This window comes from Sceloporus occidentalis, unplaced genomic scaffold, assembly GCF_023333645.1.
Source record: "Sceloporus occidentalis isolate IW3139 unplaced genomic scaffold, rSceOcc1.0.p SCAF_5, whole genome shotgun sequence".
NCBI classification, from domain to species: domain Eukaryota; kingdom Metazoa; phylum Chordata; class Lepidosauria; order Squamata; family Phrynosomatidae; genus Sceloporus; species Sceloporus occidentalis.
The window spans coordinates 139998918-140017861 of record NW_028316985.1 but is presented as its reverse complement, the minus strand read 5'-3'; positions in this window follow the sequence as shown (position 1 = coordinate 140017861).

Here is an 18944-nt window from a genome sequence, read left to right as displayed (position 1 = left end):
CCCATCCCTCCCACAGTGGAGTCCAAGTTAACAAAGGCCTGTTACAGACTGCCAAAATAAAGCTGCTTCAGATCTCTTTGGAGGCATGCTGTTTAAATGATGCATGCATCCTAAGAATCCGGAAGCTGCACCAAAGCTGCACTCCAGTGCTTAGGAATGGAGTGTGGTTTTGGCGCGACCTCCGGACTCTTAGGACCCATGCATCATTTAAATAGCATACCTCCAAAGAGACCCGAAGCAGCTTTATTTTGGCAGTCTGTAACAGGCCAAAGAGTTCTTAGCTCTAGATATTTTGAGGAAGAACCAGTATGTTCCTGGGCAGATAGCACTGGTCCTGGGTTAGTGGATCATTTCTAATTCTGCAATTCCATAATATACCAAAACCACTTAGGAATATGTGCACAATATACACACAAATATATAAAGGCACTCAGGCATGTGTATGCATAAATGTGAGAAACTGAACTTAAATTTCTACTCACATAGTGACACCAGTCTTTCTCAACGTGTTCTCCAGATGTAGAGCAAAACCTCTGAAGGGCATCAGGCAGGGAAGGGCTGAAAGCTATATCAACATAGGGTGCATCCGCACTGCAGAAACAATCAAGTTTGATAACCATTTTAACTGCCATGGCCAAATGCTATGGAATCCTAGGAATTGTAGTTTGTTGTGGCACCACAGCTCTCTAACAGAGAAGGCTAAATGTCTCCCAAAACTACAGTTCTCAGAATTCCATAGTATTGAGCCAAGGCCAAGTGGTGTCAAACTGGATTATTTCTGCAGTGCAGAAGCAGCCATAGATTTTTTTTAAAAGAATCCAAGACAGAAAATCAATAATTATAACATTACTTTTTGTACCATTACCTCCAGAAATCCCTTGCTGGCCTGCTGATGGGATATTACTATCTGGACATTCTGGGAGTTGAAGTCCAATAATAATAATAACAACAACAACAACAACAACAACAACAACCTTCTCCTGGCTCTGGAGAGAATTATTCAGCAACCGCCAAGTTGTTTGTACATTACTCTTGGCTTTGCAGAGAACATACCAGTAGGGATTCCAAAGGATGCTACAACAATCCAGACTGTGATATAAACATGGAAGTGTCTCTGTTACAAAATTCCTTTGGTTTTCAGTGTAGTGATGTGGATTAGATTAACAGACATTTAATAGAAGGAAACAATAGAGCTTCCCAACTTGTCTCAAATGAGCATTTAAAATGACTTTTCTTTCTCTCTTTTTAGAAGACTAATAAAATGTACTGTACTCCCCCATTTTAAAAGTTATTGTGGAAAATGTCTGGAGCATCTTAATGGCTGCACTTAATGCTTAATATTCTTTGCTGCTTAGGATATCAATAACTGTCAGGGCAAAAGAGACCAATGATATCTAGACATGTTGCACAGTGTGGTTAGGTTCAGCTTTGCATGTAGTTTTTAACCTCAAGAGTTTCCACTGCCAGAAAGACACAAGAGGCTCATGGCTTCAGCAATGAATACTGTTACAGGGAAAGCTGCAAACAAACACTGTCTCCATGTGCAATTCTATCTCTTCTTTGGATCCGTCTCTCTAAATGCAATAATATTTTCAACTAAGCACTGCTCTGTTGAATTTGCTATGAGCACAGCAAAGAGAAGAAAGAATATTCCTTTCCCATAATGGGAATAGCTCACGGCATTGAATGCCCCCAAACATATGCACACAGTGGCTTGCACCGTCTTTTGGACAAGCAAATTACTTCCAGATGAGAAGCAGGCCAAACTGTACAGCAGTCAAACTATGATCCTTCAACCATATTGTATCATAGGTCTTTTTTTAGAAGGTTAGGACACAGCCGTAGCCATACCCTAATGTAAGGCAGTGGGAAGCAGAAAGTGAGTTTAGAAAAAGGTTTAAGTATAGCATGTTTCAAAAAATAAATCAGCATCTGTTACAAGCATAAAGACAAATTAAAAATACCTTGAGGAGAAATATGATCAAGCAGCCCAATCATGCACATGTTTACTTGAAAGAGTAAGGCACCCTGTGCTCAATGGGATGTATAGATTTCAGTATTTTTAAAAAATATTATTTTTATTAAAACAATCAAAGTAACATAATAACATAACCTAGTAATTGGATTTCAGTCTTATACTTCAATCCAATACTTTTGTTGTTATCGACCATCAAGTTGGCTTCAGTTTATGGTGACCCTATGGATGAGAGACACCCAAATTCTCTGGTCATGAACTGCCTTGCTCAGATCTTGCAAGCTCAGTTTCATACTCCATATTATATTTGAGGTCCCCATATTTCATATTTCATATCTGGAGCCAGCATGTTCTTGAAATGTCATGTTGACCTATAGGAACATGAAGGTTGCGTCTACATTCCACAAATAATCTGGTTTGACGCCACTTTAACTGCCATGGCTGAATGCTTTGGAATTCTGGGAACAGTAGTTTGTTGCAGCACCAGAATCCCATAGCATTCAGCAATAGCAGTTAAAGTGATGTGAAAACCATGTTATTTCTGCAGTGTGGATGCAGCAAGAACCAAAAGAATACTTCCATTGCAACAAACTGAATTCAAAATGCAAAGGTAGTTTGCATTCAACTAACTCAGCAGGGGAAAGAGGAGAGGAGAGAAGAAACCTAATCATTCCCTTCCCAGTAGGTTCGGGCAAAAGCAAGCTATTGCATTCTCTCCTAATTTAGGTGTTCTTCCTCATTAAGAACTTTCCCATTCTGACTACACTTTGATGTTGTTAGATGCCCCAGTTTTGATGTGGAAAAAAATTAGAGGGCATGAAAACCTTTGGCTGTTGTTTTTTTTCCCAGTGGTTCAAAAATAATATGCACTCAGGGAAGCGACTTTATTAGGACCCAAGACATTTAAAAACAGCCTTGAAAGCTGCATTTGCACATGGCCCTTGCTTTGCCAGTTCTTGAGATAGACCTGAGCACTTTGGACACTCCAAGACTTTGCAAAAGCCAAAATGCCGTTGACAGGGAAGATTTGAGGAGGACAGAAGACCAAGAAGAAAGGTATGCAGAAGAAATAATATAATGATAAAGGAGTTTATCAGACAAGGGAAATTGGAAGTATAATCCAAAGGCAATCTGAACGCAATCATGGGGTTTAACGTTCTTGTGTGATAGACTACCACATGCAATTTCGGGCAATGTAAAGTCAGTCCGAACGCAATCATGGGGTTTCACGTTATTGTGTGAGAGGTGATCACACGCAATTTCGGGCAATGGCAAGCTATTTTTGGGCAATGGGAAGTCAGTTTGAATGCAATTCAAATTCACATAAATTCTCTGAACTAGTGAATTCACATGAATGCGTTCTGGCCCCACTTTCTTTTCATTCAAAATTAAGAGGAATTCATCCCATGTGATAAACTCCCTAATGAAGCCTTTCAAAACAAGCAGTGGCAGGATGATGCTCTGGGATCTTCCACTCCAATTGAAATTACAGCCTCCTTGGGTGTCTTTTCTTATAAATTTCAGGGCTTAATTATTACTTAACATTTCTTTGTAATATCTAATTTACCCCATGTCTGACTTCTAAAAATTCTGTCCAGAACACCTGCTGATTTCTAAATTTTCTTCTAAAGTCATAACAACTTAAAACATGGGTTTTTATTTAATGAAAGTTGAGGTCCCTGCTGTTCCTGAATTATCCTTTTGTGGATTAAAATCATGGGTGAATAAAATAAAGAAATATCCCTGTCCCTGCCTTCCTCTGCTTACACACACACACACACACAGAGTTTTTACTGTCTCTGCATCCCTTTAGAGTTAACCAAATTCAACAAGCAATGATGAGTGAAGAAAATACAAGTAAAGATAAAGGTTGTTAGAGGCAAAGATGGCTACTAGAGGCAGTGATTATTGGTGTCTTCCATGTCAGTGCGGTGATGAATCCAAGTTTTAGTGTAGACTTTAAGGAACTATCCAAACTATTATAATCCACCTTGAATCCCAGATTTGGGGAAAACAACAGTATGTTGCAATGCAATACAAGCCAGTTAATTCTGTAACAAAAAAGTATAAAGTTTCAGCACCTTGGATAGATCCCTTCAATCATGGAACAAATAAACTGACAGGAGCCAGCGTCCATCATTGGCTTGTGACAGCATCTATAAGCAACCTTCAAGTAATCTAAGAAAAACATCTTAAAATGAACAGCAGAAAGCTCAAAATCATTTACAAACACAAACCAATGGAAGTCGGACAACACTGTGTTACCTATTGTCATAACACACTCCACTATTCAACATTTTAGGAAGAGATAAGCCAGAAAAGGCAGTTGGGGAAAGGGATGGTGAATATATGGTAACGATGCAATCCAATATATATTGAGTTTGTCTATGCCTGCAATCCTCTCCTCAGAACTAAATCTAATTTAGTTCAATGAGACTTACACCCAAGAAAGTGGTCATAATCAATCAAGTATTTATCTCAGTAATCCTTGCACATTTGTCAACCAGTGAAGCTACTGATGAACAATTTTTTCCAAGAGCTTGGCAAATGCTATTTCTACTGGAGACAGAAAGACAGATAGATTTTCTAAAGCTGAAGTCTAGTCATTATTTCATACTCTTATTAGAAAAAAACACCACTTAGAGAATTGAGTTGATTTTGCCATACTCTGGTTTTTTGATGATAACTAGAATGTGTTATACCTAAGCCAGTCCTCTTCATTTTCCTAATAACTGTAGTTGTGATTAAATCTCTCCAAATTATTAACTAATAATTTTGTGAAAATCTTGCTTTAACTAGACTGAATGTCTGAATCATATTAAGCAAATAAATTATTATTCCGTCACCAAACCACTATGGAGCTGCCTTTCTCTCTGCAAAAGAACATTAGAAAAACATGCTGTTCCATACTTAAAGACCACATAAAGCCCATTTGAATGTAGAACTCATGCACAAAAACCACACAGGGAGCCTGCTAGACTGACAATTTATGACTGATCAAAAGTATATTTTTGCATCTTAGGAAGTGACGAGGCAAAATCTGTCAGCACTGAATTCCATCAATTACAGCAAACCTTACTCTTCAGCAGCCTCTCTGGAGCAAAACCAGGACAATTTCTAAAACATTTAACCTAGATTTCACCACCTAGTGCTGATTCTTTTTAAGGTCTATCTACAATCATAGCTTCTTAAAGCATGGACACTCAGAGATGACATGGATCTCAGATTGTCATAAGGCCACACACCATGCAAGTAGATCAAGACCTGAACACAGATTTCATTATGCACAGGAATGTAGCAACTTTTGAAATAGCCTTCAGCGTTCACTTCCTAATTCCTTGTGGGAATCAAAACTTGATTTTTGTCTAGGCTAGCCAAAAACATTTTGCTGTCTGAAGCAAAGAACAAGATATTGTTCTCACAAATTTTATATAGAAAGAATGGGGCCAGACTGGCAGTTGAATCTTATTTTGACACATTGGTGTCAAGATAGTACAGTATGTGATTACACTAATGGTGGGCAGGGGAGTCCCTGGCAGGGTGCAGGGAATGCAGATTGCACCAGGTAACTCCCTAAGGTGGGGTGACAACACTGCTTCCCAAACATCTACCTTTGCTCAGGAACAGGCTGTGGCATTCACCTGAGACCCTATAAAGTACTGAGGATATGGGGTGAGTGGGTAAGGCACAGTGGAAGGAGAAAGGGGAAGCTCCAGGTTTTTTGAAAAAATATAATTTTAAATTTTAACATTGTTTTAAAAATGTTTTTAAGCCTTTTAATTTTTTTAAAAAAATATTACATCTTACCAAATGTTCACAAATTTTCACTTTCATCACATGTAACTATATAAATGTGTGTGTGTGTGTGTGTGTCTGTATGCATATGATATTGTAATTTAAAGGTCGAATTTTAATTTTAATTTTGCTAGTTGTTTATGCCACAACTACTGCCATGAAATTCAGTGATCTGTGGCAAGTATGGCCCGTACAAACAGGTGCTTTATTGTGCCCTAGGGCCAAAACTAGGGCTCGGGAATGTGGAGCAACCGCATGCTCCTGAGAACTACTGTGCGGCAGCAGTGCCATCATGGTGGCTTCCCATCCACATGGGAGCCGCCATGATGACGCATGCACTACGCAGCATGCAGACGTCACTCCCTAGAAGTGGCGTCATGGTGGCGCCCTTTCCTGTTTACAGTGCCACCAAAAAGAAATCGCTCTAGGCAGCTTTTTTTGGCAGTGCATCATTGCCACGCCATTTGGTGGCTGCGGCAATGATGTGGGACACAGACGGGTGGCATGGAGCCACCCATCTGTCAAGCCCCTATGATTTGTGAGAAACATTAGTACAAAAACATGACTAAGGATTTGGTCCTGGAGGAGGTCAATAGGGGAGGTGACACGATAAGTATCTCACTGGGTGACGCCAACCCTAGTGATGGCACTGCTGCTTGCTTACAACCAAAGTTGGCTGGTTTAAACCAAATGACTTTTTTAAAAGCCTACTCCTGGTTTGTTTTTTTAATCGATTATTATTATTATTTTTAAAGTCTGGCTATTATTACTGTTTTCTAATCCTCTTACTGGAACAATAATGACTGAATTTAAACATTTTAACTTTAACAGCTTACTAGCAGTTGTTCGTTTTTAGGACCAGTATCCAGTGTCAGTTGCTCCTTTTTGATGACTTTATTTTATAGTTCAAGAAACACTATTCAGAAACAAATCGTTCAGTTAACACAAGTTCCACCAAAACAACTCTGAGAGTATTTTGTCTTTTTATGTATAGTCTACATATATTCAGATTTAATGGGAATAATAAGCAGTTTAAAAAATGGTCTTTTATTGAAAGATGTAAATCGTATTAAAGCCTAATAACTTTGGATTATTAATGTTACAAAACATTAAAACATGGTTGGTCAAGCTTTCTAATACATAAAGTAATATTTCACAGTATGAATATAATAAGCAGGATTCATTTTTTCCTTAAAACATCAATGCAATAAAATAAAATAAAATAAAACCTAGATTAAAAGGGTTTTTAAAAAAAAGTTGGTTCTTTTCCCAACCCTGCTTATACCCAACATGAGAACCATTTTTAGGGACTCTTGTAACCCAATATATGTCAACTTCTTTTGTCCCTCTCTGTGATGGATTTCCTGTCTACTATACATGAACATCCTGACCAATAACTCCTGTTTCTACCTCAAACTCACAATGCCCTGCTGCCATCTGCTTAATGTAGATACCAAATATCAATGCTGAGTCCACACATAGTAGTCCCTCAGTATCCACTGGGCTTTGGTTCTAGGATAGCAAAATCTGTGAATTGTCAAGTCCTATTAAATAACATGATGGAGACTGCTTTTTGGAATTTATATTTTTTAAAATATTTTCAAATTGTGGATGGTTGAATCCCAGGATAAATAATCCATGGATATGGAGGGCTGACTTGAAGTGAATTCTACTTATGGTTGATGGGACAGCACATCACAATTGCATGGCAGGTTAATTTAGGGGGCCCAGAACAGGTTGTTACATATACAATTTTGCCCTCCAATTGGTTGGGAAATTGAGGAACAGCCAGGAAATTTCTTTCTTTCGCCTAACATCTGCTGCCTAGGGAAGTCACTTCACTTTATCATATGATAGAAGTGGCTCCCAAGTGCAATCTGAATATAGCTCACAAAAAACTCAGTGGAACTTGCATTTGAGGCTGCATCTGCATTGCAGAAATAATCCAGTTTGACACCACTTTAACTGCCATGGCTCAGTGCTTTGGAATTCTGGGAACTGTAGTTTTGTGAGATATTTAGCCTTCTCTATGTGAGAGCTCTGATGTCACAATGAATTACAAATCCCAGCGTTCCATAGCACTGAGCCATAGTAGTTAAAATGGTGTCAAACTGGATTATTTCTGCAATGCGAGTGCAGCCTGAGTGAGCATGCTGTTCGTCTTCAGACATTACTATGTTGTAGCCTTGTGAGAACTGCAACTTAGTTTATCATGAATGATGAGAATTACTGTCAAATTCCAAAACAGAGATATGAAGTGAACCCACTTCTCTGTCTGGTCTAACAGAATATGGATGAAACAAAAGGTGCAGGATTTATCCATAAGCAGGAACAGGGAGATTCAGCCCTTCATTTGCCTGCCTGAAGATCTGTTGGAACAGATGAAAGCATTGCTAATCCACTAGTTTTTATTGGCTTCAGTGGTTTTGGATCCTATCCAGTTTTCTTCTCTTTATTGCATACAGGTTCAGTTCACTTCAGAAGAATATTGTTCTCACTTAAAATGAAGAGACTGCTCCGCTAAGCATATTTTACTCTGAATAATTGCTATTAAATGTTTTCATTGTGTCACACTGTAAATATGCTTTTACTTAGCATTCAATAAAGCATTTAAAGTACAATTTCCTGTTGTCACTTTCTTTAAATTGTTCCCTACAAAGACAAGCTCATTTAACATAAAAGGGATTTTCACAATCTCCATAAAAACAGATGGCAAAAACCTCTCTCCTGCATAATTTTTGTGTCCCTCAGAGACAGCTACAAAGCCTTTTCAAGCTGCACATGAATATTCTGCATCAGGAGTCAAACAGCTACTTTAGGCCTAAGAATTTGGACTCGTTCAGATTGGTGAAGTTTTGGGTTTTTTAAAACTTAATGCAACTTATAGTTTAAACAGCATAACATACGAAAAGATATACCGGTCCGACCAAAGCAGGGTGACCAAATGTCACATACCCACAAAGGAGGACAAGGTACCGCATAGTGAAGGACATTCAAGGAAAATGTATTACATGACCAAATAAAAGCTAAAAACAATAAGACAAGAGTAAATTCATCCTTCTTAGTCATGCTGAAAATGGAGAACATTTTGAAATTCTTCTTGGACAGAAGGTTAAAATGTAGGACATATCTTGGTAAAGAAGAATGTCTGGTCACCCTGGATCAAAGGCCCCTCTCTTTCATCATTCTGTTTCAACTAGTGGCTTATGAAAAGCCCAACAAATGGGAAATGAAGGCAAGGGCAGCTTCCAACTTGCACCACTCCCCAACATCTCATATACAGGTTGCTTTGATACTGTTCAGTTCTAGTACTTTAATACTGCTTTCATTCATGTTGCTTTCATTTTCATGGCTCCATTTTATGGAATACATTGTTTGGAGAGGCATGAAAGATCTCTGACAGAGAATTCTAAAACCTTTGCAGAACTACAGATCCCAGGATTCTATAGGATGGGGCCATGGCAGTTTAAGTGGTATGGAAGTGCTGTAGTTTTGTGGCATAGAAGAGAACACAGATGCTTACTGTGTGGCATTGGATGGAATACAGGTTGAGGATCCCTAGTCTGGAAATCCAAAACCCAAAAGTTTTTACTGCCAGACTTCTGCTTCTGCAGCTGTGGTGCTCCTGATTGTCCATCTCTCAATTTTTCTCCAGCCTCACATCTCATAAGTAGCAAACAAATGAGATGCAAAGCTGGATTGACAGAAATGGTGAGAAACATAGAACCACACCAAGCACTGTACTTGGATTCTTGCCATTTCACTGTGTCTGTTCTGGCCACTAATTTGGGTGCCGCTCTTCCTAGCTAGATACATTATGATTAATTATGTCTAATATACTACAAAATGAATGAGGGAGAGAGAGGCAGGCTAGCTCCACCAGGCCTGCCTGGAAGAAGGCAAGCCCTCCCTTCATCCTCCATCTTGAGGGAGAGAATAGGCTGGCACAGCTCCATCAGGGCCAGCCTGAAGCTAGAGAGCCCTCCCTCCAGTCCATCTGCCTTGGTCCAGGCCTCAGAGGGAGAGAAGAACTGCTGGACCTGATCCCCTTCTCCCCTTACCATTCCTTTCTCCTTTTGTGTCATATCTTTTAGATTGTAAGCCTGAAGGCAGGGAACCGTCTATTATCCCCTGTTGTAAACCGCTCGGATTCCCAGTGATTGGGCAGTATATAAATAAATCCTATTATTATTATTATTATTTAAAGATTGCCTACTCAGATAAGAGGTAAATCCAAATTAATTTTTAGCACACGACAGTGAGAGGCGAATTGTGAAATTTAGTTGAGTTGCTAATCTTGACACCTAAAAAATTGACATGGTGATGAAACAGGACTATAGGTGAGAATATCATCTGAAAATTGGAATCCTTGCTGAGTAGAAAGAGCACTGAGGCTGAGAGTGTGTGACTTGCCTAAGGTCACTCATTGGGTTTCCATCGCTGAGCAGGTTGAACCCTGGTCTCCAGGGTTGTAGTCCAATGGTCAAATCACTCAAACCATGCTGGCTTCTAAATCTAGTAATTACTCATAAATTATCTGGACTAAGTAATTTTTTAAAGAAGATATCATGCAGCACTCATACATCTGTAATTAAATTTTATTCATGTTTTAGCTTTGAAGGAATTTTCAGTAACTTTGATTTTGATTTTTTTAAAATTTAAAAAATACATTTCATGTGCTGCCCACCCTTCCATTCACAGAATGGTAACCTTTTTGCATGCTTTAATATGCAGCAAACTCATTTTAAAGCTATTATATCATTTTTACAAATACAGAAAATTGAAACTATTTCATAAGACAGTGTCTTCCTTTCTTATAATTATATACAGTTGGCCCTCCTTATCCATGATTTTTTTCTCCACAGATTCAATCATCCACAGCTTGAAAATATTCAGAAAAAGCCTAAGTTCCAAATAGCAAATCTTGATTTTCTGTTTTATATAAGAGACACAATTTTGTTATGCCATTGGATTGAATGGGACTTGAGCATACACAGATTTTTTTATCCACGGGGGCTCCTGGAGCCAAACCCCAGCAGATAACAAGGACCCACTGTACAATTAAAAAACCTTTTAGGTCATGGTAGCAGGAACGGTTATGGTTTTTATACACTTAGTAAAATAATTCCAGCAAACCAGGGAATTCTGAGTTCCAATTGCAACTTTAAATACTCCAAGAGAAATCATAGTGATAGCCCTCTTGAATTTCTGCATTTGCAATCAAAAGATGCATACAGTTTTTCATCATTGGCGCACTGCAGCGTCACTAGCACGCCGCAGAAAGAAGCCGCTTTTTGCGTCTTCTTTTTCTGTCGCCGCCAATCCTCATGGTTTGTCCACTGCGGCTTGCCGGCAGCGGAAATGGAGGCGCCAGCAGAGCGTCCTTAAAGGATGCTCTGTATCGGCCATATTCCCCTCAGCAAGTTGGTTCAGGATTGCAGCCTTAGTCTTGTGTGTTTTTCTTAGGGACACCTTTATACAGAGATCATAATGACACAGCAATTAATTTATAGTGTGTGTGGCTTCAGGTTGCTGTTGATTTATGATGACCCCATGAATTCATAGGATTTTCTTAGGCAAAGAACACTCAGAGGTGGTTTTGCCAGTTCCTTCTTCTGAAATATAGCGTATAGTGCCTGGTATTCACTGACAGTCTAACACCCAGGTACTAACCAAGGCTGACTGTGTTTAGCTTCCAAGATCAGATGGGATCTGGTGCCGTTAACGTATTTCAACCAAAACATTAATATATAGCCCTGGTGCCAAACTACTGTCTGGCAAAATTAATTGCTACCGTTTAGTATGAACATAAATATTCAAACTGAGAGCTGTATGTACTAATTCAGGATCCAAAAATGTTAACATTACTTTATGTTACCCATGTATTTTCCGTGCACTTTTTACCCATGTCTTTTCTGTGCACTTTTTGCCTCCATCTCACATTTTACCTCACTCCATTCCTAGTTGCCAGTGGTTGCTGACACAGTGATAAAACCAATGGAAATAAAGCACACAGAAATGGTACTGTCATTTCCCCTGGATGTAAAGTTGCAAAGGCCAAGAGCATTTCTATTTCTAAGTTATTGAAATATGCAAAAACACTTGCAATATCAAATGTATCCCTAGTGTCAGTAATTTTGTCCATATGTGGCATGTTTAAATATTGGCAACATTTTAAAACTTGCCTTCGATCTACAGGACAAAAGACAATTTATGGAACACTACTCTGCCCACGATTTTCACACCTCAGCTAGATTGGTAATGGGAACTGCTCTTCCCATTGCATGCCAGCATGCAATACAAAATGCTTGTAAATGAAACCCAATCCCAATATTATTTTTTATGTCTTGGAATATCACCTCCCATCCATCTTCACCCCCTCAGTTAATTGTCCGATTCTATAAACAATCCTGCTGGAAGAGCAGAGCAAATCAATAGATTTCTTTCTCAAGTGAGGTGCTCATTCTTATGCCTTAATCCTGTCAGACCCTGATTTATTAAACACCAGCTTTCTGTGGCATCTTAAAGTTTGTAAATTGATTATAGCATGAGCTTTTATGGACTCTAGCCCACTACATCAGATATATGGAGTGTTAATTCTTACACATAAAGTTTCTTGCTCTTTCTGTCTCCCACCCACCTACTCACAACACAGCTGGACTGTAAGCAATGAGGTCAGAAGAAAATGAAAGGTGGAGAGTATTGACAGTGACAATTATATTATTCACACTAGTTCCTCACAAAACTATTGCTGACTACAGAAGTATCTGGGAACTTTGGTGTTTTGTGCCACCAATGTGGCTTTGTTTTATGTTGGCACCTATGCAGTGTCCAGAAGACTATTATAGTCCAGATCTCGGAAACCAAGCTTGGAGATCTTGGAGCCAAGCCTTCCTTGCTTGAATCAATTCACCAGTAATATAGTCTCCTCCTCTTCCTACTGGTTTCAAGTTTACTAAGCATTATCATCTTTTCCAATGAGTCATACTATCTCATGATATGTCCAAGAATAATAGCCCTTGCTTAGACATTTTGTCTTCCAATGAGAGCTAAGTACTATTGTACTGTCATAAGATTCACTACTGTGTTCCAAATTTCTGCCTATACACTTGAACTTGTATGAACTGAAACTCAACATATCCTCGTTCTAGTCTCCCTTGAAGCTTGTTTACTCTATAGTGGCAACATTAAGGTCAGTGAATGTCCTGGGAGACCAAAATGTTCACCAATTTTGTGCCAGTCTGGCTTTGTCTTACATTGGCACCTACAAGAGGACTTTTGTAATTCACTTGTCCCCCTGTATCCAGATTCAGTATCCACAGATTCAACCATCCATGGCTTGAAAATATATATTTTTAAAAGGATCCCAAAAAGCAAACCTTAATTTTTGCCATTTTGTATAAACCATTTTACTATGTCATTGTATGTAATGGGACTTGAGCATCCATGGATTTGGGTTTCCATGGGGATCCTGGTACCAAACCTCAGCAGACACCAAGAGCTCACTCTATTACTTTTTCTGATGTCAGGTATGTGTTCATTTATTCTCCTTTTTCTACATAGACTGCAGAAGGGCATTACTGAGAAGATGCCATGTATCAGGGAAATGTCTGATGTCTAACAAATTGTAAGCCACTTTGATAGCCTTGGCTGAAAAGTGGGGTATAAATAAATATTATTATAAGTATTATTATTAAACACTGGAAGATGAACAAGTAAGTAAACTCCTGAAGCTGTGGATATTAAAGACTTGTAATGAGATTGCCAACATAGATATGCTGAGAAAGTTGGTAGGTGAGTTTGGAGCAAAGTCTAGTTGTAGCCTTGATTTTGTGGCCTGTTGCTGCTAGTGATTAATTAAGATTAGTTAGTCATCTGTTACCAAGTTCAGGCTTGCCACCCAAGGCTAGTGAAGGGGAGTGCCATTGCCCTGGATAGACTTAAACTCACTGATGATATATAGAAGTGGGCTTCAGCTGGAGTTGTGACAAAGCGGTGTTCTGCTGTTCCAAGTCTGTTCTATTGTATATTATTCTTGGAAACCACCTCGGCCATATCAACTTGATTTGTGGGGTAGAGGTTTGAGAAATGCTGTAAATCCTTAAATTGTGATTCTCTGTCCAAGGAGACTGAACCTATACAGTTACATCAAAAGACTTGGCTGTAGACAGTGGATTTTGTGGTGTTTCAAGTGAAGGCTAAAAGCATCTAAGTATGTAGGGTCAGTAGGCTTTCACTATAAGGTCATGCTTTTATGTCTATTATTTAGAGGGACCACAAAATCATGAAACTGAACCATCTGCATGAACTGATCTAGGCTCAGGCTAACAATGGGGTGAAAACTATTTGAGCCCTGTGGAATTTCTCAAGAGAGACTTTTCTGAATCCATCAATGAATCTCTTCAAAAATGCTTTTAGGACAAGAACTGAAAAAGCAGATAAATTTCAAAGTGAAAGTGATATGCTGCTGAGTTACATAGGCAAGTTTATCTACAGAGGGTTAAATCATTTTACACTGCAATCTTAACTGGGTTACCAAGGGTTAAGTTATACAGTATGTTACCAGCCACAAAACAACTACTCTTATTTAACATCTATATGAAGCCGCTGGGTGAGATAATACAGAGTCATGATGCTGGGTGTTATCAGTACGCTGATGACACCGAAATCTATTTCTCCGTATCTCGTTCGTCGGCCTCAAATTCCAATGGCATCTCTTCTCTCAATGAATGTCTTCAGGCGGTAATGGGCTGGATGAGGAAAAACAGATTGAAACTGAATCCAGACAAGACGGAAGTGCTCATGGTAGCAGCCCTGAAACCAAGAATTGGGTTGCAACCTCCAGTCCTGGATGGGGTCACACTCTCCTCCAGTGACTGTGTTCGCAGTCTGGGGGTGCTCCTTGACTCATCGCTCCTGATGACAAATCAGGTAAATGCGACGGTCAGGAGTGCCTGTTATCAGCTTCGGCTGATACGCCAGCTGCGCCCTTTTCTGGAAGTAAGGGATCTCGAGACTGTTGTGCACGCACTGGTAACCTCACGCCTTGACTTCTGTAATGCACTCTACATGGGGCTACCCCTGTGCTTGACTCGGAAATTATAGCTGGTTCAAAACATGGCAGCCAGGCTTGTCTCAGGAACATCTAGGAGGGACCACATTACTCCGGTTTTGAGGTCCCTCCACTGGCTGCCTATCAGCTTCCGGGCCCAGTACAAGGTGTTGGTTATCACCTTTAAAGCCCTAAATGGCTTGGGTCCAAGCTATCTCAGGGACCGCCTCCTCCCGTACAGTCCTCCCCATGCTCTCCGGTCTTCTGGGAGGAATTTACTGCAGCCTCTAAAATCTAGGCTTGCGGCGACCTCCCAGAGGGCGTTCTCTGCTGTCGCCCCCAAACTCTGGAAAGACCTGCCGGATGAGATCCGTCAGATAACATCATTAGACAGCTTTAAAAAAGAGGTCAAGACGGATCTCTTCCGGAAGGCCTTTCCAGATTAACCATCCCGGTCCAGGTTCCCTGATTCCCTCATTCCTCCCGTGGCCCCATGTTAGTGATGGTTGAGGATCAACAGAGGGACATCAGGGTTTTTAGTTTTTAATTGTTGTTTTTATGCTTTGATATTGTGTTTTTAATATGTTATACTGTTTAATATTGTCTTAAGGGGGGAGGGATAAAGTGTTTTTAATTGTTATATTTTATATTTTACTGTTGTCAACTGCCCGGATTGGTTTGCCATAGGGCGGTATACAAATAAATATTATTATTATTATTATTATTATTATTATTATTATTATTATTATTGCCACTGCCACTGTCAGTTATTTCGCAATTTAATTCTTCTCTAATACCAACATTTGCACCTAATCAGACCATGCATACTCTGTTTATTGTTGCTGTGTGCCTTCAAGTCATTTCCAATTTATGATGACCATAAGGTGAACCTATCATAGAGTTTTCTTGGCAAGATTTGTTCAGAGGGAGTTTGTCTTTGCCTTCCTCTGAGGCTGAGACTATGTGACTTCTTCTAGTTCACCCAGTGGGTTTCCATAGCTAAGTGGGAATTCAAACTGTGGGTCTCCACAATTGAAGTCCAACTACATTTCTGTGAAGAGGGGCTGTGGATGACCAGGAAGTATCAAATGCAGGAATGTATGTTTGAGGGACAGACAGTAGTTAATACAAAGTTTGAAGCTAATAGACAGTTTGGACTTGAGAAAGATGGGAGAACTACCTATGCTACTTGGGAGCTTAAATCCAAGGGTGACTAAACTGTCGCACTTTTGGACATAACACAAGAAGATAATAATGCTTGATAAGATAGAAAGCAGTAGAAAAGAGGAAAAAGACATTATAGATGGATAGATTCAATAAAAGAAGGCACAGCCCTGATTCTGCAAGACCCCAGCAGGACTGTTGATGACAGATTGACTCGGAGGTATCTTATTCATGGGTCATCATAAGTCAAAGTCATCTTGATGGCAGTTAACAACAAAGAATAGAATATTAGCAATAGCAATAACAAGTACATTTCTATATGGCTTACGAGTGCACTTAAGCATTCCCTACAACTGTAAACTAATTGCCCCCAACAAGCTGGGTACTCGCTTTAATGACTGAAAGGATGCCAGGCTGAGTCAACCCTGAGCCCCTGGCTAGTACTGAATTCACAGCCTTGTGGTTTATGAGTGAGTAGTTGCAGTACAGGCATTCTTCCCCCATGAACACGGGTCATCACTTCATTGACAACTTTTAAATCTGAATTAAAGACCACCCTGTTCAGGGAAGCATTCCCAGGCACTGTGTGAATATTTATCTGATATTTGATTAGATAGTGGATGTTGATGATGTAATTGTTGCCTGTTTTTTTAATTAATTCTATTTTATATTACTACCGTTTATATGTATTTTGTAGATTGTATGCCATTGGCAAGTTTTATATTTTTATTGATTATCTGTATGTACAGCACTGTGTACATTTACAGCGCTATGGAAATAAATAAATAAATAAATACTAATACTAATACTAATAATAATAATAATAATAATAATAATCCACTGTGCACCAGGGCTCTCTATTATTAATTTATTATTGATTTAATATTACTTTATTATAAAACCATACTGTGTTTAACAAATCTATTTCTTTTGTTTCAACCCTGCTCTCGCTGGCTGTCAAGCTTGAATTGGAATCAGGCAGTACATACCAAACTAAAGAACCCATACGACACAGCCACAGGTTCACATATAAGGGGTCACCCTGAGGCCCAGGAATGTAATCCAGAAAGTGAAGACTTGGGGAAACCAAGACAGGTTGAGCAGCATAAATCCTAGGGATTAGAGTTGTGTTGGCCAGGCTGGGCAAAGGGGTCTGCTATATTATATTTGAAATAGTGATTCTATGCATCTGATTAACTGGGCTGTAGAGCTCAAATGCTTATGCTGTAAGAAATGTTAGTCTTTAAGGTTCCACAGAACTCTGATAGTTTCAAAGACAGCAACCAAATATCTTTGCTGCTATAATAGTTTGCGTGCCCTAATCTTTTTTTGCACCATATGACTTAGCCAAATTAAATCTGTGCAGCATTCTACTTGAAAACTATTCCTTTGGAAACTCTTCTACTAAAATATATCACACTTATGTAACTGAGCTACCACAACTTTCCTGGCAGGCATCCTTAGCATGAGGTTACTTTTAGAACTACTGGCAAGTTTTGACCTTGGCACAAGCAATCCTTTTGCTGTTACCATTACGACTGAGATCAGCTTCTTAGTCCCACTACTTGCTCCCCAGTTAATGGTATTAATTTAGCTACTTCCTGGGAAACCCAAGCAACTTTGGATCAAAATTCCATGAATTTCAGGTAGTTTTGATTTCTAGGCTAGCCTCACCACAAGGACTTTGTGTACTTGCTCCTGGAACTCCATCTGCCTGCCCACTTCCTTGCCCTTAACACCTATACTGTGTTCAACAGGCTGCCTTGAGTTTGGTCTTGGTTCAGAGCTTGTTCTTGAAAAATTATTCTAGGGAGATTATGTTGCTATGCATTTAGACTTTCATGTTGGGGCTTGATCTAGTTCTTTCTTCTGAGGGAGAGTCCCAACAACATGTGCATCAGGGGCTGAGCAACTGTACAGAGGGCAGGGGCAATAGGATGCTCAAAACCAAAACTGGAAGCAATCTGACATCACTTCTGGTTCCACTTGTAGCTTTGTAAGGGGGATATGAGCATTGTTGCACCACTTGAAGCTGGAAGCTGCCCACCCACCAAATAAAAAAAAAAGGGTTTGGGCTCCCATGTGGCCAACAGCCCTGTTTTCTGCACCATTATGTAGCAACAAAATCTCAAAGTACGTCACCCAGATAGCAATAATGAACTTTGTAACATCTTTCCAGGCAGATTATAAATGATTTTGAGTGAACAGAATAGCATCTGCTTGCTCAATGCATTACAGCAATTATTTGTAAGTAAAAATATGTTAGTTGTAACCAAAGAATCATGAATGTAATCACAACAGCTCCGAGTACTATTCCACAAAAGTTTCTGCAACATGTGGCACAAGAATAATAGCTTCTTTGGCAGACTATATGCTTCCAAAAGCAGCTGTACAAGCAGAAAAATAGCATAATTCGGTTATTTTCTCATACTGTTCTGGCGCATCCCCCTCACAAACCTACTGCCATCCAAACTGAACGACAACCCTGATCCTCCACAACCAGTGTTGAAGACTAGGGAACATCACTGTAGCGTGAGGCAAAGCATAGCTCTATCGTGTCCAAAAGGATATCTTCAGAGCTAACTAAATGGCATCATTTTAAACACGTAGATGGAGATTATTTTCATTTATTTCAATGGGATTTGTGTTCCAAATAAAACCCTACTTTGCATTTATATCACTGTATTCCAAAGCATTAATTTTTGTTTCAAAATAGCATGACTACATCAGCATATGTGCATAATACAGACTACCTGTAACCAAGCATTTGTCTAAAATGCACAATCCCTGTATGATCTACACTTTCTACATACATAGATTATATGGAAATTAGGCTACTAACAACAATAGCAAGCACAACTGATGTTACAAACCCAATTATTCCACTGGCAACATTAGTTTCTATTCTGTGATATATAAATATGCTGGCATTATTAGAACAGGATAAGTGGAGATGGA